The sequence below is a fragment of the Microcebus murinus genome, chromosome 14, assembly GCF_040939455.1.
Source record: "Microcebus murinus isolate Inina chromosome 14, M.murinus_Inina_mat1.0, whole genome shotgun sequence".
Classification (NCBI taxonomy): Eukaryota; Metazoa; Chordata; class Mammalia; order Primates; family Cheirogaleidae; genus Microcebus; species Microcebus murinus.
Genome location: NC_134117.1, coordinates 17,242,798 through 17,264,115, shown reverse-complemented (window position 1 = coordinate 17,264,115; position 21,318 = coordinate 17,242,798). Strand labels below are relative to the sequence as shown.

Below are 21,318 nucleotides of genomic sequence, written 5' to 3'. Positions count from 1 at the left end.
TGACTACAATATATGATTCTCTTGAAAATGAACATAAAGCTTGTAGGTAAGGAATGGTTTGGTGCTGCTGCTGCTGGTCTTTAAATGCCCCTGCTGGAAAATCAGGCTCTCTGGATTTGAAAGATGTTTTGTGAACATTAACACATTGGTTGTTCACAACAACACTGTCAAATTGGGGTGGGTGTGGGAATTTAGGATGTTGCTTTACAAGCGAAAGGAGGTAAGACTTTATGGGAAGTGGCTAATTTATTAATAGAATCAAGAAAACCTAAGCACTGATTGGGCTTGGCTACTTCCTACTCACGTGTCCTTAAGGAATTCATTTTCCCTCTTTGGGCCTCAGTTCTGTTGCTTGTGAAGCAGGGGGAGTGGATTAGATTAGGGGTGGCACATTCTTGGCAAGTATGCCAGCTCCATCTCAACCTGCATGCTTAGTGGACATTGCTCACTGATTGGTCAGGGCGTATTTTCCCGTGGAGCATCAGAACTCTCAGAATAACTTCACTTCTGTCCACAGGCCAACCACAGTGCTGACCTACCAGTGCAGGCACATGTGATGGGATCAAGGAAGGTTCTGCGAGATGCTGAAATGAGACACAGAATGCAGTTGGTCCATATTCAGGTAATTAATGGGTTGGATTTTTCCACCTTTACAACTGAGTTCTAACATGCACCCTGCCACCAGGGGCAAAGTGACGTAGTGGGAAAGAGGGTGGACCCTGTGTTCATATCCTAGCTTTATATCTTATTAGCTGGGTCATTTAGCTTCTCTGTTCCTCTGTTTTTACCTCATTGGATAGTTGTGAGATTTAGGTTTAGGATGGTTGTGAGGTTTAGCTAAAAGACTTAACACAGTGACTGTGATATCTCAAAGTGCTTAGTTAATGTTAACTATGAATATCCAACTCTTGTTTCTGGTGGAGCAGTTAATGAAGAAATCATTAGCTCAGATAATTGCAACCCCTTCCAAAGTCCTCCAGCATGGCTAACAACCTTGCATCCCAGAAGCTCCGCTCAAAAATTGGCTCTCACAGCACCATGAGCTTTCATTAGTGGCTATTAATTGACAAGATCCTAGAAAATGCTTTTGGTTTATTTTTTGGAAAGCAAACTTTTGGTGTAGCCTATGTTAATTTGTATAACTAACCCCCCCCCCCAAATCCTGCGTTTTATTTACATTCAAGGCTAGCATCTGTAATTTTTACCCTGAAACATGAAGCAGTCAACATTTAATACTAGAACAGTGACTTGCATTTTGGGAGACTGGGTGGCCTTCTGCCTGTATGATCCTTCATCATTCTGACATAGTTCTTTCTACTTTTTCTCTCAACTTGAGATGGGAACCAAGATGGTAAGAAAAAGAAAAAGCAGAATATCTGTTTCTTGTGGTTCTAAAGTTCTTACCCTAATTTCTTGCCTATTAAAAAGAGTTTGTACTTATATACCTGGTCACATTACTGGTCAAAAACTATTTGTGAGCTGTCTTCACAGGCCTTGTTTAAGGGACATTCTGAGAACACCTGTCAGTGAGTTTGGGCATTTCCATCCCATAGGCACAGACTTTACTGTAGAGAAACAAAGATGGGGACACAAAGCAGGTGATGAGACCTATACCTGCCCTCCTGCTCACAGTGAGCCAGACCTCAAGGGTTCTGGACATTTCCTGGTGCTCAGCACATGCATGTCAGACATACATTTGAAATTACAGAGATGCCACCTGTTGCCTAGGGGAAGCTAACATCTTCCATGGCAAAGGGCTCACACTGGAGGCACCATTCATAGGTGGGGAAATGCAGGATAGGGTGTAGTGCTCAATCCATAAGGGAAGAATCTTCTATGGAGAGTCTTTGACTCTTTACTGCAGGTCCTTCAGTGGGAAGCCCAGAGGGGTCCCCCAATCCTGAAAGTTATTCCCAAAGATGTACTTGCCCACCCACTGAGCCTTGGTTGCCCTACTTCGCCCAAGCTCCTGCCCCTCAGGTTCCTGCCGCCTTTATGAAACATGACTAAGGTTGTCCTGAACAAAACATCCTGTGGATAGGGTAATGAGAGAGGGCACAGAACAGTGGGGATTTTGTTTTTTGGAGATTTTCTTGGTATGTTTGTTTTCAAGCAAGAGCCATGTTATGCTTATTGGTGGGTGGAGTAGTTCCACAGAGACTTGTTTGCTTTTCCCATGAGGAAAAGTGAAATTCCTGACATCTTTACCCCAGAACTTGTGCAATTTTTGTTCATTTACCATGTAACTTCTTTTTCCATAACTCTAAATTTTTTTTACCTTGGGTGTAGTTCCTGATAGTTGACACCTCCTATGGCACATGCTTGATTTGGGGTCCTTATTGTTTTGGTTTAGAGATGATCACTGAGATTTCTACTTACATCCTCCCATCTGTCCTTCTGCCAATCTAAACTATTTATTTTCTAACCCTGCACTTACCAAATAGCTTTACATCTACTCCATGCATATTTGTTGAGTACCTACTATGTCCAAGGCATTATTTAAGTGTCGAGGATGCAGCAGAAAACAAAATAGAAAAACCAAAGGCAAAAAGCTTTTCCCTCCATTGTGGCCATTTGTAGAAAGAGGATGGATTCTCCATCAAACTTTGGTTGGGAAGTTGAGACTGATGGCAACATACACGTAGCAATAGGACACGAAAATGTTTATTATTCATACAAAGAGACTTTCTGGGAATAGCAGGAAAACTCCCAACCAGGTCAAAAATGAATTGAGAGAATCAGGAATGGAGACTGGCCAGGTTTCTTCTGGTGGGGAGAGGATGGAACTTGGGTACAGATCTCCATGCTCGGGTAGGGCCTTGTGTGAGTTGAACCTCCCATCAGCACCAAAGGAAGGAGCACCCAGGCTTTCTTATCTGGTTGCCCAGATGTGGAGCCAAAGGAGAGGGTAGGGTAGTTGGCAAACATCAAAACTTGGAGTCAGTCTCTGGCTTACATTCTTTTAAAATTTTTCTTTAGTGTTGTATAAAACATACACAGTGAGCGCACACATCTCAAGCATGCCTCTTATGAATTTTTAAATACATATAGATCCATGTAATCATAATCCAGAAGAGAAATAGGATGTTTTCAGCATGCATGTTGTTCCCTTGTGCCCCTTTCTAATCAATTCCCTCCACTCCAAAAAGTAAGCACTATTCTGACTTCTATCATCAAAGATTAATTTTTCCTATCCTTGCAATTTTTACAAATGGAATAACAGTATGTATGCAGTGGTGCCTTATACTTAAGTCAGGTGGCCATATGTGTGTATGAGGATCTGGGTCTGGACTTTTCTTCTGTTCTATCCTTGTACCAATTTGATATTGTCTTAATCACTGAAGCTTTACAGCAGTCTCAATATTCGGTAATGGAAGCCCTCCAATGCTGTTCTTCTTCAAGACTGCTTTTCCATCTTTTCCATATCCTTTGCATTTCAACAGAAACAGTTTAGCATCAGCTTCTCAGTTCACATGCATATGTGTGCACACACACACAGGCACACACGACCCCCATGGGCTTTCATTGGAATTGCATTACATCTACAGGTCAATAAAGGGAGAATTGACATCTTCCCATCCATGTTGATAATTTGAATCCATTAATATGGAACATTTTACCACTTATTTAAGTCTTTTACAATTTCTCTCAACACTGTTAGTTTTCACTCTGGAGAGCTTTTACCTCTATGATTAGATTTATTCTTATGTATTTGATGTTTTTTTAATACTATTAATATTATAAATACTTTAAAATTTTATTTTTCAATTATTTGAAGCTAATATGTAGATACAATTGATTTTTGCTATTAACCTTGAGTCTCGCAGCCTTAACAAATAATAGCTAGTATATCTTTTTCAATTTTTGATGTGTACAATATGTGGATAATAGCAATATTGCTTATTACTCTCTAATTTTTATGCATTTATTTTATTTTTCTTATTTTACAGTGTTGCTAGAAACCTACTGTAATGTCAAAAGATGTGGTCATGTGGACATCCTTTATTTCTAATCTCAGGGAGAGTTTTCTTCCATATTTTACTATTAAGTATGATATTGGCTATAGATTTTTTTTGGTAGCTATCTTTTAATAAATTTAAGAATTTTTTCTTTCTATTTCTATTTGCTAAAAGCTTTTTCCCTTAACCATGGGCAGGTGTTGTACTTTATCATATGCCTTTTCTGCCTCTGTTGCAAAGACCATATCATTTTTCTCCTTTATTCTGTTAATGTGGTGATTCACGTTGATTTATTTTCAAATATCAAAGTAATCTTATATTCCTGTGATGAACCCACTACATCATGATGTATTATACTTTTATATATTGTTGGATTCAATTTGCTTATATTTTGTTTAGAATTTTTATGCCTGTGTTTATGAGAGATATTTTCCTTGCTTATAATATCTTTGTCAGATTCTGTTATTGTGGTTTCTCTGGCCTCAGAAAACAAGTTGGAAAGAGCTCCTCTATTATTATTATTTTTTTGAGTTTGTATTCAGTTATCATTTCTTTCTTACATGTTTGGATTTACCCTCTTTATTACCACAAAACCCCTGTGCATGTCCACATTGTGAGAGATTCCTCTGTTTATCCCTTTTCCAGCTCATCACTTATTGAGGATGGGTTGCTTAAATACACCTGCTTTAGGGTCTGCTTGACATCTGCTTTGGGGTTGGAACTGACGGATTCGTTTTTGTTGGTGATCATTGTGCACATTTATTTAAAGCACTGTTATTTGTGGCTTTCTGATTTCTTTTTACAGATGTAAGAGTAGATCTCGTGCAATTGGTAAATAATAAATTTTATTGTCTTGAAATGTAAACATTGAGGAAGTGTTATTTATGAACAATTCAGCATTGGAAGTTGCAAGCCCCACTCACAATGGTCTAGACCCATCCCCCACTTCTGTCTTTACCTCCTACTACAGACACAGTTTTGTTCTGACCCATTTGAACTTTTTGTTCTTTCCTATGTTCATTCCTTGCCTTCCAGACATTATTTCCTTTGTATAGACAATATTCCTCTCCCTGACGGATGTTCCTTCAAACTATTACATTCTTGTCCTTCAAAATCTAGTTCAAATGGTACCTCTCTATCCTTAATCAAGCAGATAGAAATAACCTCTCCTTTTGAAAATCCTTTTACTTCTTCTTCACCTATAGGGGCTCTTCCCCCCCAACCTTTTTGTTTTCTTACTTTTAATTATAGTCTCTCTCTCTCTCTCTCTGCTTCATCTTTCTCCTCTCTCAACTTTTATATATCTGATGATAGAATTTGTATCTATTGACTTTTTTAAACTACAGAACCTAGGACAACGTGTTTTATATATTCTGTGCTCAAGAAATATTTATTGAATAATGAATAGAGCTTAGAATCAGGGAGGATAATAAAACATCGTTTCCATTTTTCCAGGTTTTTTGTAAAAAAAAATCAGTGACATGCAGGTGATTTAGACACTGTCAGTGGATAGAATTCCCAATAACCATGTGACCTAAGAAGTCATAACCATGATTAAGAAGTGATGAATTATGGCCATAACAAGGATTGTATTTTTCCTCAAGGCTCTTCCCAGAATTTTCTTCTCATGAACCCCAGGCCACTCAGAACTCTCTCTTCTTAGGACTTTTGTGTGCACTGACTTTATCTCCCAGCTAGCCAGTCATCTGTTACTGTGGGCTTGTACAATTGTATGTGCATCTGTCTTGTGTCCTCAATCAGGCTATCTGTTTTGTGAGGGTTCTAAAGCTATCGGCTGGCATTGAGTGTGCCAGGCACACTGTGCTTGGTGCTTTAGGAAAGATTGTCTCCAACCCTGACAACAACACTGAGGAGAATATAGTATTGGCCCGGTTATAGAAATGAAGGAGATAGAATCTCAAACAATTTATGTGACTTGCCTTGAATCACACAACTGATAAGTCCTAGAACTGGAGTTTGATAACAGCTCTCCTCAAAGCTTGGGCTACTTTGCCACTGAAAAGGGAATCATTGCCAAACCTTCAGGGGGCCTAGAGACCCTCCTGCTGTATATAATCTCACATCATAAATATTGTTTTCTCCGGCTGCATTGCTTCTCTCCTCCTTCCGCCCAATCACACACCTCCCGAGAATCTGTTCAGGGGTTGGTGAAATGGTGTGTCTGCAAATGAGCTGCAGGAGGGGATTTTTTGTGTGTGTGTGTGTGTCTGTGTGTGTGTGTGTGGAGGAGGGTGATGAAACTGTTCTCTATCTTGATAGTGGTGGTAGTTAGATAAATCCATACATGTGTTAATATTCATAAATGTACACCAAAATTAGGTTAATTTTGTAGTATGCTAACTTAATAATGACAAAAGTAAAAATCAGTCAGAGAAAACTGGAATTGATATGATGTCTTTGGAGATATTTTTATGCATACACACCCACAACCTCAAACACATGCACATCTTTTATTCTTTCTTTTACTTTTTAACTGAATGACGATACTATATCTTGGGATTTTTATAGCATCTCCTTCTCTCAGAACTAGATGTTCCTATGTGCATTGGACCAGAATATTTTCCCTTAAAGAACTTTTTTGGAACACACACTGTATTCTACTTGAGTTGGGTGAATACATTGAATTCAGACACATAGACAAAATCTCCACTGGGCAGGAAGAGTACAGAGGCTGTATATTTTTGACCCTCTTGGAGAAACGTGGTGGACACTTGGTGACATACCCAGCATCATTTCCTCACCTTAGTTCCTATCAGAATCCTAATGTTGTCCAGGCTAGTGCTCAAAACTCTTTAAAAATTCTGCTAGGGGGTCTGTAAGCAAAAAAATTCACAAATTTAAGTTGACTTCTAAAATTTGCCATTATATGTTGAAATAGTAACAAAGAATGAATTTCCAAGCATGTTCCAAATATTGACATTTTCTATTAGAACCATTAGATCCCGTTTCAAAATCCATAGTGATTTAGGCTCCCGTCATTGGTGAGGACTTCCAGCATACTGTTGAATAGCTTTGGTGGGAGTAGATGTCCTTACCTTGTTTCCAGCCTTAGGAGATAAAACTTTCAGTCTTTCACTATTAAGTATGATGTCGGCCATAGATTTCTGTGGATGCCCTTTATGAGGTTAAGGGACTTTTCTTGTATTCCTAATTTGCTGAGAGTTTTTATCATGAATGAAATGTTTAATTTTTTCAATAGTTTTTATTTGTCTATTAGTCACCTAAGAATGATCATATGGTTTTGCTTCTTTAGTCTGTTAATATGGTGAATTGCATAATTTGATTTTCAAATTTTAAATAAGATTTGCATTCTTGGGATAAACCCATTATTTGCAGTTTATATAGATTTTTCTTTTTATATTTTGCTGGGTTCAATTTGCTAATATTTTTGGGGGGATTCTTGCATCTATGTTTATTAGTTTTCTTGGTCTATAGCTTTCTTTTTTTTTTACTTTATTTCTCTGGCTTTTGTATCAGGGTAATGTGGCCTTGTAAATTGAGTTGGGGAGTGTTCTTTCCTCTTCTATTTTCTGTAGGATATTGTGTAGGATAGACATTAATGGTTTCTTGAATGTTTGGTGTAAGTTGCCACTGAGACCATCTGGGTCTGGAGTTTTAATTTTTTAAATGATTTTTAACCATGAATTCATGGTGATGCCATCACCTTTGAATTAAAGGCAACCCCTCCTCACAAGGCTAGACCACATAAGATGTCATAAGAGGAACTACATTTACAAATGCTGATAACACAAAGGCAGAGTTTGCTTTGTGTCCACCATCTCAGGTAGGAGGGACTGTAAGACTAAGTGTTGATCCACGAAGTATGGCAGATCAAATCTATGTGACTCCTAGTTCTGACTCTTAAAATCTGATACTCTTTCACACACTCTTTCCCCTGACAGAAGTAACCTCAGAGATCTAGAGGAGGTGCAGCCACAGATAGATGGAGTCTGGGTCCCTAATTTGTCACTTAAAAGAAATTTACCCAGGAGAGCCCTTTAACGAGGGATAATTCTGTTGGACTATTACATGAATGAGAAATAAAAAATTATGTTAAACCACTGAAATTAGGTAGTTGTTTGTTACAATGGTTAGTTTACCTTACCTGATAATGAGGGTGCTCCCTTCCCTTAACTCTAAGGACCTCTTCCCCTGAAAAGCAAAGTTTTTTAAAAAAATTAAAGACCAAAGGAGCTCTTAATTTTGTAAGTCTTACTCCACAGAATATCAGAAATATTAAATGTGCCACCATCCTACTTAAATATAATTTTTCATACAAAAATGTACACAATAGTCTCCCCACCATCCATGGTTTTGTTTTTCACTGTTTTAGCTATCTGTGGTCGATCCAATGACACTCTACAAAAAAGACACCTGCACTCGAATGTTTATAGCAGCACAATTCATAATTGCAAGGCTGTGGAAACAGCCCAAGTGTCCATCAATCCAAGAATGGATTAATAAAATGTGGTATATGTATACCATGGAGTACTATTCAGCTCTAAGAAACAATGGTGATATAGCACATCTTATATTTTCCTGGTTAGAGCTGGAACCCACACTATTAAGTGAAGTATCCCAAGAATGGAAAAACAAGCACCACATATACTCACTAGCAAATTGGTATTAACTGAACAGCACCTAAGTGGTCACATAGATACTACAGTGATAGGGTATTGGGCAGGTGGGGGGGGGAAGGGGGCGGGTATATACATACATAATGAGTGAGATGTGCACCATCTGGGGGATGGTCATGATGGAGACTCAGACTTGTGGGGGGAGGGGGAGAAATGGGCATTTATTGAAACCTTAAAATCTGTACCCCCATAATATGCCGAAATAAAAAAAAAAAGTCATTTTCTTGGAAAAAAAATATTAAATGGAAACTCTCTGAAATAGATAATTTATAAGTTTTAAATTATACAATGTACTGAGTAGTGTGATAAAATCTAATGTCCAGTGTATCTGTGCTATATACACTACTTGCATATAGGGCAGCCATAGCCTTGTGTCTTAGTTCATTTTTTCTGTTGCTATAACAGCAAATGAAATGGTATATATCAATCAACCAAAACAGAATGTCAGAATTGATCATGCTCCACAACCTGTCTCTGGAGCAAGTGCCCTTAACAGTTGTGTGTACTATACAGTGTCTATCTGCTGTATTCTCCCATAGACTGCATAATTTATAAAGAATAATGTTTATGTAGTTCATGGTTCTGGTGGTTGGGAAGTCCAAGAGCATGGCACCAGCATCCGGTGAGGGCCACCTTGCTGCATCATAACATGGCAGAGAGCATCACATGGTAAGTGAGCAAGAGCATGGTAGCTCAGATCTTTCTTCTTCTTCTTATAAAGTCTCCAGTTCCATCATGGGGCCCCCACTTAGATGACTTTATCTAATCCAAATTACCTCCCAAAGGCTCCACATCCAAATGTCATCAACGTATGTATTTGGGGATTAGGTTTCTAACACATAAAAATTGGGGGACACATTCAAACTGTAACACCTGCCCATATCTTGGACTGTCACCTATGAATGGCATCAACAGTCACTATTGATGATAATGGGCAACTAGGAAGGCAGTATAAAAGTACTGCTGGAACCAGAAGATGGAGAAAATTTGTGAGCCAACTGACTTAGTCAGTCTCTCCTTTACTTCCTCCTCCTCTTGGCACCTTGGGTTGGGGGATTGAAATCCAAGGAGAAATCTCTCAATATAGCTTATCTCTACTGGGTTTGAAAATGAATCTATGATCAGAGAAATTGCTTGATGGAGAAGCAGCAAATGCGAGGGATCCAAAATGATACTCCAGTGCTTGGTGCTCTCTTTATCTTCTCTCTCCTTAACCTCATGGACTAGGGCCTGGACTCCAGCTCTTCCCTTCTATACATTATTGGACACAATAGTTGTTACTGAGGGGACATGAGCTCTCAGGCTAAAATAACTAGATATCTCTGGAGTATAATCACTATAAAAGAAAGACAACAAATGGAATGGCATGTATCAACCAAAGCAGAATCATCTGAAATGATGCTCGACAACCTGTCTCTGAAGCAAGTGCTCAAAAAAGCTATGTGTGTCACCCAGTGTCTATCTGCTCTACCGTCCTGCCTGCCTGGATGTCTGGGTGCAGCCTACTCTGAGTATCCCACCTCTGTCCCTCCTTGACACCCCAACACTTTGTCTTGTATTCACTACATTTAATGGTGACTCTTTGCCCAGACTGATAGAAAATGTTTCTGTACATTCTGCTTGTCCCCTGGATGAATGTCCCTGTCAGCCGCTGCTGCTGGGAGAGCAGGTTCTCCCCACCTGCCCCACTTTGAGGGGGAGTCAAAGGCAAGCTGTTCTCCCTCTGCTTCTTCCTTTGGTATGGCTGGCCTTGTCACCACCTCCACCCCCAAATCCCCCCAGTCTTGAGAGTCTTATCTGCCAAGGACATGAGCTTCTTTTAAATCAAGTCAATGCCAGCTGAGGTAAAGGCTGTTTTACACTAAATAAATCTGAAGCCACACAGTGTCATGGTAAATAAAGAAAATTTCTCTTGCCTAAAGCAAAACAAATCCCCCAAAAATGTCCGAACTGGACATCAGCCTATGTATACACTTCTGATGATAGGAGTGAACCCAAGCCAAGGATGAGGATTTCTCCCCTAATTTTCTTCTTTTCTGTTTTCTGCGGTGGCCCTTGATTCAGAGGCTAGTCTGGTGAGTGAGCTCAGCATATGGGGACATGTGACCAGTCTGGGCCAAATGTCACCAAAAGAATGGTGACTCCATTGCAGCGTGTTGGGGGCTAGTATCAGTGGGCGAGTGGAAGATGGAGGAGGGACGTGGGGAGAGTCACACTCAGGCATCTGGGCAGGTGCGAGTGTCAGGAGGATGACAGCAGATGCACATGCTCTGAGGGCCTTTTGTAAACCTTTCCCTGCAAGGATCTTAGTCCCTGATGTCTCCTCAGCCATAGGGTCTTAGAATTGGAATTCATTCTCCCAGGGGCTGGTTTCTGTCTGCAGAACTTAAAGGAGCTCATTTGATCAGATGACGTTTCATGGATCGCTGAGGTCTTTTACATGGAGAGTGGGTCACTGTGATAAAAAAAGGCATTTAAGGGCATCATGAAAGAGATTAGCGGGTATGTACAGTAATGAATTACAAGGGTGCCTGCCGGGCACTCTTTAAAGCTTGTCACGAATTAATTCTTGGAGCTGGTGTGAGATTAGTGACATTTCCAGAGAGCATAATTTGAAGTTGATTGGGTATTTCGCATCCTTTGAAAGTAGACTCTGAAAATGTTAAAAAATGAAACAGAGAGGAACTTACCAAGCGAGAGCCACAAAACGGTCTGGCTGCGGGCACGTCCGTCCAGCGTCACTCAGGATGAGCAATGTGTCTGTTTGAATTGGTTTTGAGACACAGACAGCGAGATGGCCAAATTGTCAACTGGCAAATTGGATAAGCATGTGATTCTGCCTCTTAGGAAGGATGACATACATTTGAGTACATTTAAGACTTGTTTTTTAAACTATCAAGCTGGCCGGGCTGCTCAGATTGCTTGAACAGGGAAGAGTCACTAAGCTATAAAGCAGCTAGCTCCCTGCCCCACCCACTACGCCCTAGGTTATCAGAACGCTGTACTGGGAGCCACCAGGCAGGCCAGGCTCTCAGCTGCCCAGATGTTATGAGACATCCTGACACTTGCAGTCCATGGCTGTTCCATACCATGGTCTCTCTTTGCTAAAGGATGATAAGAGAGATGGCCAGGACCATCTCAAGGGCAGATGCAGCTTTTGGTGCTCCTGAAGCTGGGAAAGAGAGAGAATGTCTGCATTACCACCTCCTACTCAGAATAATATTCTCAACGCCGTGAGCCAGAATCAAATTTCAGTATTGATTTGCCCAGTGAACAGTTTCATGATGATCACTCTTGTGAAGATTTTAATAGAATCAATTTGAAGGGGTGAATTGTTTTTTTAAATGAACTTTTATTTTGGAACAATTTTCTATTTACAGTTTGTGAAAGAGAATACAAAAAGTTCCTGTATTCCCATCACCCGGATTTTCATACCAGTGTCTGTCTTTCCTTGTTTTTGTTAATGTATTTTTTTAAATAACTTTGCCATTTTTGAAGAGTAATGATCAGGTATTTCATACGATGTCTCTCAATTTGGGTTTCTAGGATGTTTTCCTCATGAATAGACCAGCATAATGAATTTTGGAGAAGAATAGCACAGAGCAGAAGAGCCATCTTATCACAACATTATCAGGGGTACATGCTAACAACATGTCTCACCACTGGTGATGGTAACTCTGATCACTTAGTTAAGTGGGTGTCTGCCAGGACTCTTTGTCCTGAAGTTACTAATTTTCCATTTCCATATTCTGGTGTTTTTTTTTAATGTTAGCTATAGTCCATATTCAAGGTTAGGGAGGAAATTAAACTATACCTTCTGGACAAAGAAGTGTTTACATCTGTTTTTTAAAATTTTGTAAAGAAGGTATGTCTCCCTCACTAATTTATTTATTTAATCATATATTGATATTAGTATAGACTCATGTATATTTATTTTATGTTTTGAGTTATGATCCAGTACTATAGTATTTATTTTGTTGATCAAATTATTCCAGCTTTAGCCATTGGAATCTTTCAGGTTCTCCTGTGTCCCATTGACACGATTCTATCCTTTTGGGTTTTTTAAGCACTTCCTTGCTTTCTGGCACTATAAGATGCTCCAGGCACACAGTGCATTAGGCCATTAAATATGAAATGTCCAATTTCAAATCAAATGTTTCATTTATTATATCTCAAACGAAAAGCAGTACAATTAAAGTACATGCCGAAACTGTCGACACAGTTTTACCATCTTAAGGTAAAGAATTCATCTTAAGCAGAGAATAAGCCTGAATAGCAAGTAGCGATGAAATTACGCAAGGTGTTTTCCACACCTTGTTGAGAATTGAATATTTTTCTTTACAAGAAGTGATCCAAAGGTTAGTGCAACGTCTGGTGAATATGGTGGATGACTGAGTTTCCAAGTCCAGGTTCTGTAGTTTGAGCAGCATTGTTTTTTGTGACATTTGGTCTTGCAAGAAGATTGGCCTGTCTCTATTGACTAATCTTGGCTGCTTGGTTGCAAGTAATCTCATCGTGTCATCCATTTGGTTGCAGTAGATATCCTTTGAAATCAATTGACCAGTTTTCATGAAGCTGTAGTGGATAATACCAGTGCCAAATTATCAAACAGACACCATTAGCTTTTTTTTGATGAACATTCAGTTTTAGACTGTGTTTCAGCACTTCATCTTTATCCAACCATTGTTCTGAATGCTTATGATTGTTAAAAATAATCCATTTTTCATCATACATAACAATCCAGTGTAGAAATGGTTTGCTTTTATGTTGTGACAGCAAAGAAAGGTAACCTTCGATATGATTTCTCTTCAAATGCTTGTTTAATTCATGTGGTACCCATCTACCCAGCTTCTCTACCTTGCCCATTTGTTTCAAATGGTCCAATATTGTTGGAGTAGTAACACCAAACCTTGCCTCTAATTCACATGTGGGTTGAGATGGATTCACTTTCACTACAGCTTTCAACTCATCATTATCCTCCTTGGTCTCAGGTCACCTACATGGCTGATTTTCAAGATTAAAATCACCAGTACGGAACCACATACTTAAACCATCCACATACTGTGTGTTCATTAGCCACATCCTTCCCAAACACATCATTGATATTTTGAGCTGTCTACGCTGCATTGGTTCCATGACAGAACTCATATTAAAAAATAACAGGAATCTTTAACTTACCCATGGTTTCACAAAAATTGCTCTAAAAAATATTGAAATATAATCACAAGCCAAACTATGCATTTGAAAGAATTGGGGATGTACCTTCACAATGCACATAAAACAAGAAGTGTCAAAGTGAAATGTCAGAGATATCAGCTCTCAAACTTAGTACATAAGGAAATCAGACATTCCATACTTAATAATCTAATATTGTCTCTTTATGTCCCAGCCCTTGGATTAGTCATTTCTCCAAGGAAGCCTGGTTCCTTTTATTGGAGAATAGTATTAGAAATGAAGATCTGGGCACAAGTGTACTTACTGCTGTTGGTGTCTAACTGCTTCTAGGCACCCACAAGAACAGAGCTAAGGAAACCTATGTGTGTATGCTAACTTGTACATATATGCACATCCATGGTTGTTTCTGTAAATGTCTCTATATCTATGTATCTATCAAGCTACATGTGACTTCGTACCAATGCCTGACCAATCAAGTACAAGAAGGTCCATTATCATCTTTCCCCCTTGCTGATTTGTAGCATCTTTATTTGACGAAAACCTGCCTCATTAGATGAAAGATTTTGATACTCTCATATTTTTAATTATTTTTATATGGAAGAATTTTGATCCTTCTATATCCATCTGAGCATTACCAAAAATATCCAAGATAAAGCCATTACTGGGTTATCCCAAACTGCTGGCTCCAGAAGAAAATGTTGATCCATATACACACCAGTGTCTGGAGATACTAATGTAGTCCAATGTGTTCTCTGAATTATTGTAGACAATGTTATACTACGTCAATAGAAAATGTTATACCACTAGACAGTGGTCTCTGCAACATCATTTTGTTGTTTTTGAATTCTCTGCAAATGAGCACACTCTCCAAGGATGTGTGAAAACCTCAGTTTGGCATGGTGGGAAGCAGGTGTTAATATTGATTGTGCCTCTAATTTTTAAAAACAGCTTTATTGACATACAATAAACTGCACATATTTAAAGTGTAGTATTAGATATGTTTTGACATACATATACCTCTGTGAAACTATCACCACAATTATGAAAAGGAACATATCTTTTATCTCAAAAGTATCCTCATGGCCCTTTGTGAATTTTAGCAGGTAGGCAAATTTACAAATATAGAATCTGTGAAAAATGAGATTGATAATATATTTGTCTATATTTACACTATTCCCACAGTGTCTTAATTATTGTATCTTCATATTAAATCTTGAAATTAGGTAATGTTAGTTCTCTATTTTGTTCTTGCTTTTTAAGGTTTTTGACTATTTTAGATTCTTTGAATTTTCATATGAATTTTAGAACCAGCTCATCAACTTTTACAAAAAGAGCCTGTTGGGATTCTGACTAGTATGGCTTCAAAGCTACAGGTCAATTTGTCTGTATTTTTTTGTTTCTCATTTTTATGAGAAACATAAAATTCTCATTTCCTCTACTTACTTTGCACTCCTTTAAATAATTTATTAAGAGTAAAGATGAAGTCATTGATTTGAGACTTTTCTTCTTTTTTCATATGGTTAATGCTATCATTTTCCCACCCTCAAGTACTGCATTAGTAGTATTCCACAAATTTTTCTATGCTGTGTTTTATTGTCCTTTATTTTAAAATACTTTTCAATTTTCATTTTGCTTTCTTCTTTTACCTATGGGTTTTTTCAAAGTGTGCTATTTAATTTCTGAATATTTGGAGATTTTTTTCAGAGACCTTTCTATTAATGATCTCTTATCTAATTTCATTATGTTCAGAGGGTGTTTTGTATAACTCGATCTTTTACATTTGTTGAGATTTTTTTTGTGATTGAGAATATAGTCTGTCTTGGTAAATGTTCTTCGCATATATATAAGAAGAGTGTGTACTGTGCTGTTGTTGAGTGGACAATTCTATAAATGTCAATGAAGTCAAGTTAATAGTGTTGTTCAAATATTCTGTATATTTATTGCTTTTGTCTGCTTATTCTATTCATTATTGAGAAAGATATTAAACCACATCCTATATTGAACTATGCTAACTAAAATGGTGAATTTGTCTCTTTCATCTTATAATTCTATCAGTTTTTGTTTTATGTGTTTTTGATAGGTGCACCAATATTTAGAACAGTTACATACTCTTGATGAATTCATCTCTTTATCATTATGAAATGAACTTATTTATTCCTAAAATAAATTTGATCTTAAATATACTTTGCCTGATATTGATATCGACAATCTAGCTTTGTTTTGATTAGTGTTAGCATGGTATATTGTCTCCTATCTTTTTACTATGCAATACAAACTATTTGTGTATTTTACATTTGAAATGTGTTTCATATAGGCAGACTATAATTGAGTTTTGATTTTTTAAAAATACAATCTGATAATCTCTACCTTTTAAGTATATTATTTAGAGTGTTTACATTTAATGTGATTACTATTCTGTCTAGGTTTAAATCTATCATCTTGCCATTTGTCTTCTATTTGTCCATCTGTTCTGTTTTCCTTTTTCTCTTTTTTCATCTTCATTTTGATTATTTTTGTGGTTCCTTTTTAATTCCTTTATTGACTAATTAGCTAATTTTTATTGTCCTTTTAGCAGTTGCTTCATGTTGCTAATATATCTTTTTAATCACAGTCTACTTTCAACTGATACTACACTACTTCATGTTAATAAAGTGCTGTGTACCTTACGTATGTACTCTAATTGATTGCCCACAAACTGCACGCTAGGCAGGTATTAATGTCCCTATTTTAACAGTGAAGAAATTGAAGCTTGGAAGAATTACAAAGTTTTCTCAAGATCAATCAATTATTTTGACATATAGCTAGAATTTAAAGTTCGTGGGAAGAGTATGAAACACTGCCACTATCTTTGACCTTGATAGGTTTATAGGCTAATAAAGAGGAGAATGGCCATGTGTAGCATCGTTGCTAAGGAGACATGACTGTAACATTCCACATCTATTTCATAAATTCCAAATGTTCAGAGGCCATCTGAGTTAGTGAAATATGCTTTTTATTTATGTTTAAAATTAGAAAAAAATGTGTTTTGAAGGCAGAGATCCAGCTAGATATGAATGCTTAAAAACACCCCAAAGAGTGGGATCTAGGCTGCCTTTGCTGTCCTTCCCCTCCCAGAAGCTCCAATGCTTAATTTTTATTTTCTGTTTTAGTGCTTCCTCCTCTAGGAGTCAGTTTTCTTCTCCATTATGAAGCTTCAGTTTGACCGTGGTGTGAAACATATTTCCTCTAGAGATTACTGGGAAGTTCCCAGGGGTAGCTGGAAAAGCAGTTGCTTGTGGGCAGAGGTGACAGATACCAGTGGCTCATGTCTTTCAGGGAGGTGGATAGGGATTTTCCCAATGGGGCCCCATTTATAGAAAGGAAGAGCTTATCTTTGTTTAATTAACATGTGAACTCTTGGTGAATTTAGCCTAAATTCAGTAAGAGTGGTTTCTATGTAAGGCTTATGGACCTCAGAAAAATAATGTTTTACTGATACCATTTGATGCATCTAAGACCACTGCTTTTATGAAAGAGTTTAACAATTTGATAATGAAAGAAAATTTAAACCAATTCTTATTTAACTTGAGGTTGCTGGAACCCTTAGTGGTCCATGGATGTGCTCTAGGAGATTTGTGGGAAAACAAAGAAACAAACAGTGCCTGTGCATATATACATTTTCCAGTGACGAAGTTTCACAATTTACATCAGATTCTTGGGCTGTAGCCCAAGAGAGCTTAAGCTTTTTTCCAATTACAGAAAAAATATTCAAATTGTTCAATAAAGGTGATAAGATTTAGTCAACAAATGTTAGTTCAGGCACCATTTCTAACATATCAATTTGGGACATTAAAATGGTTGAATATGAACTTGGACTTGACTGATAGGGGTTTTTATTTTAAGTTAACATCATATTTATACAAATAAATAAAATGGAAAAAAATTAGTTAGAATATTCAAATAGCCAAACTGTTTCCTCGCACTCCATTTTTCATGTGTATGCAGTGACAAGAAAGAAGATTATTACTGATTATTCAAAAGAACTCCTTGGCAGTGTTATGAGGTCAAGTGACTTCCATGTTTTTGGTTCCTCTTGTTCGGAGGTATAGGTGGTCAGAAAAATGACTCTGTGCATAGTGTAATCAAACTCTTTAGGGTTAAACTTTATTTCTAAGGCAGCAAGCTGGGCAGATATACATTAGAAAGATTGCAACAAGGGTGGAAATAAAAAGAGGTTTCCAGTTAACTCGGAATAATAGAATGAGAAAATTTAGTCTTTCACTTCATAAACAGCATTAGCTGATCAAGGTTTTACAATAAAGAGGGTCTATTTGTATAGTGCTAAATAGTTCAGAGGATTCTTTATATGCTTTTGTCCAGATTTCATGCTGGCCCTTTGAGGATAGAAGGCATTCAGGTGAGGAGGAGATGATCTCATTTAAGAATTCAAGGTAAAGGATTCCTGGAGGCTTCCATGCCTAGAGAGGGGGAAGTGGTTCCTGGAAACAGCAGCGGTAGCACAACAGTAATTTCAACACAACCACCATTTGTGAAGCATCACTCCATGGCAGAACCTTCTCCGTCAGCCCCCAAATGAAGTAACTAGGGTGGTGCCTCCTTCTGATAGGGTGCCTGTCGGTTCACTCCACACTTTTCTTAAATGGGGAGCACTGGCTGTGTGTGGAGTCTCATATTTTAATTACCAGTATCCCCCTGGGATGCAAACATACAGCACGGAGTTTGTTGTATTTTCTTTTTCTTTAGAGCATTTCAAAATCCGTTAGATGAGCAGAATCATGGCACTATCATGAGATTCCTTTGCTCCAACACTATCTCTGTTCAACCAAATTAGGCCTCTTTTCCTTTACCTGCTCTTTCTGGTCATAGAGTTTCCATGATAATAATGTGATAGCTAGCATTTATGGGGCACTTACTGTCTTCACAACTGTCTGATACAGTAAATGTACTATCATTATGTATACATTTTCTCTAGGTAGTAGGTTCTTTTACCAGTTCTATTTTTTAGCTAAGAAAAGCCGAGACTTGGAGGAGTTATTTGCCTTGCCCAATTTAGTGAAGCCAGGATTTCTGATTCCAGGACATTTGCTTCCTCCCTCCTTCATATCCTTCCTCCCTCACTTCCTTCCTTTTTCTCTTCCTCTCCCCTCCCTCCCTCCCTCCCTCCCTCCCTCCCTCCCTCCCTCCCTCCCTCCCTCCCTCCCTTCCTTCCTTCCTTCCTTCCTTCCTTCCTTCCTTCCTTCCTTCCTTCCTTCCTTCCTTCCTTTCCTTCCTTTCTTTCTTCCTTCCTTCTCCTCCTCCTTTCTTTCCCTGCTTCCTTCCCTCCTTCCTTCCTTCTAGCTTTCTGTTATGACAAATGTTAAATATTTACAAAAGTACACAGAATAATATAATAAACTCCCATAAACTCTTTACTCAACTCAAATAAGCATGAGTTTTTGTTCCCACTCACTTCAGTTCTACCCTCATGCACCCTCTTCAAATTGCCTGGAAGCCAATCCCGGGCATATGGTGTTTCCTCTGTAAATATGACACTATGCATCTGTAGTAGAGGCTCCTGTATCACAACTGCTTGTCCACTTCTTATTTCAGCTGCACTGTGGCAGAAGCTTCTGTAGAGTGCAGACTGTCCCTGACAGTGACAATGTCACTCCTAAAATGTGTGCCATGGGCATTTGCACTTTCCGGCTCAGAACCTTCTTTGAAATGTGGGGAGTTATTGACACTGGAATTAGTAACTCATCCAATGGGGGATGGGAGCTGAGAGATAATGTCCCGAACTCTCAGACTTCAGTTGGACACTACTGGGGCCATTCTGTACCCTTCTTAGAGGAATGTGTAGAATCAAACACCCAATGTCTGTGCTGTAACTTTGATAACCCGCACTCTGTGATTGGCATTTCTCTTTCTCTGTCTTACTTTCCCTGGTTCCTCATTCATGCTTCCTAGGGTCACCTCCCAAATAAGCCACCTGAACCTAGGTCCTTACTTTAGGCTCCACTTTCAGGAGCAGCCAAGCTAAAACACCATCTCTAAAAGATAAGGGCTTAACCTCCAGCCCCATTCCCAATATCAGTATTGTGGCAACAACAGCAATAATTTATTTTTATTCTTTTTGAATAATTTATTTCCTAATCATTTTCTTTTTTTTTAATTTCATCATATTATAGGGGGGACAAATGTTTAGGTTATATATATTGCCTTTTCCCCACCCAAGTCAGAGCTTCAAGCAATAATTCTATGCTTTGTATAGAACCAGAGAAGACCCCATATAGCAAAAGCAATCTTAAGCATAAAGAACAAATTGGGAGGCATCAATTTATCAGACTTCAAGCTATACTACAAGGCTATAGTCACTAAAAAAGCATGTTATTGACATAAGAACAGAGACATAGACCCATGGAACAGAACTGAGAACCCAGATATAAAGCTATCCTCAGACAGTCATCTAATCTTTGACAAAGCAGACAAAAACATACACTGGAGAAAAGAATCTTTATTCAATAAATGATGCTGGGAAAACTGGATAGCCACATGTAGAAGACTGAAACGGGATCTACATCTTTCACTTCTCACAAAAATCAACTCATAGTAGATAACAGACTTAAGCCTAAGGCATGAAACTATAAGAATTCTAGAAGAAAATGTTGGAAAAACTCTTACAGGCATTGGTCTAGGGAAAGAATTTATGAAGGAGACCCAAAGGCAATCACAGCAACAACAAAAATAAATAAATGGGACCTGATCAAATTAAAAAGGTTCTACACAGCCAAGGAAACTATCATGAAAGCAAACTGACAGCCTACAGAATGGGAGAAAGTAATTTCTTAATATCAAATATCAAGTCAGTGTTTGGTTGTATCATTAATACCATAAATTAAATTTGGGCTATTCATAAACATTTTTAAAATGTATTTTTGAAGTAGAATACAATATTTAATTAATTTATATGTCTCATATCTCTTTTAATCTATAGCTTCATTCACTTTATTTATTTATTTTTAAAACCAAACCTTAAAATGTATATATTGAAAAATCTTGTTCTTTATCTCACAATCGGGAATTTGCTGGTTGCATTCCCATGGTGTCATGTTTTTCTAGCCTCCACATTTCCTGTCTATTGGATATAGAGATTTGACTGGATTCAAGTGTCTTTTTTGGCAATACTATCCTATCAGTGGTTGAGTTTTCTTCCATTTGCAGTTACAGAGTGCCTGGTAGTCTCTTTTTATTATGTTAGTAACCACTGAGGATCAATGTCTGGGTGATTAATTCATGAGAGATGGCAAAGGTGAAATTCTAATTCTATCACTTTTTCTCCATTAATCTGCTGGGACACTTTTATAAAAGGAAACTTCGCCACATTTACCATTTACTTACTCAGTGATATAGTTCTTATAGGAAAGGCAAGATACATTCTTGGTTATTTTTTTCTATTTCCCAGTTTTCAAGATAAAGAGATGGTTCACATACATCTTTAAATGGAGATCAGCTAAAAAAAATTTTTTTATTGTTATCATGCATTTGCA

General features: G+C 37.9%; 1 long non-coding RNA gene across 1 annotated transcript in view; it reads left to right on the top strand.

Moving 5' to 3' along the window:
- The first annotated feature begins 347 nt into the window (after window positions 1-347).
- LOC105875012 (uncharacterized) overlaps window positions 348-21,318 on the top strand; it is a 62,083-nt gene continuing 41,112 nt past the window's right edge. The window contains exon 1 of the long non-coding RNA XR_001155762.2: window positions 348-622. This is a non-coding gene — a long non-coding RNA (uncharacterized LOC105875012). The remainder of the gene's footprint in view (window positions 623-21,318) is intronic.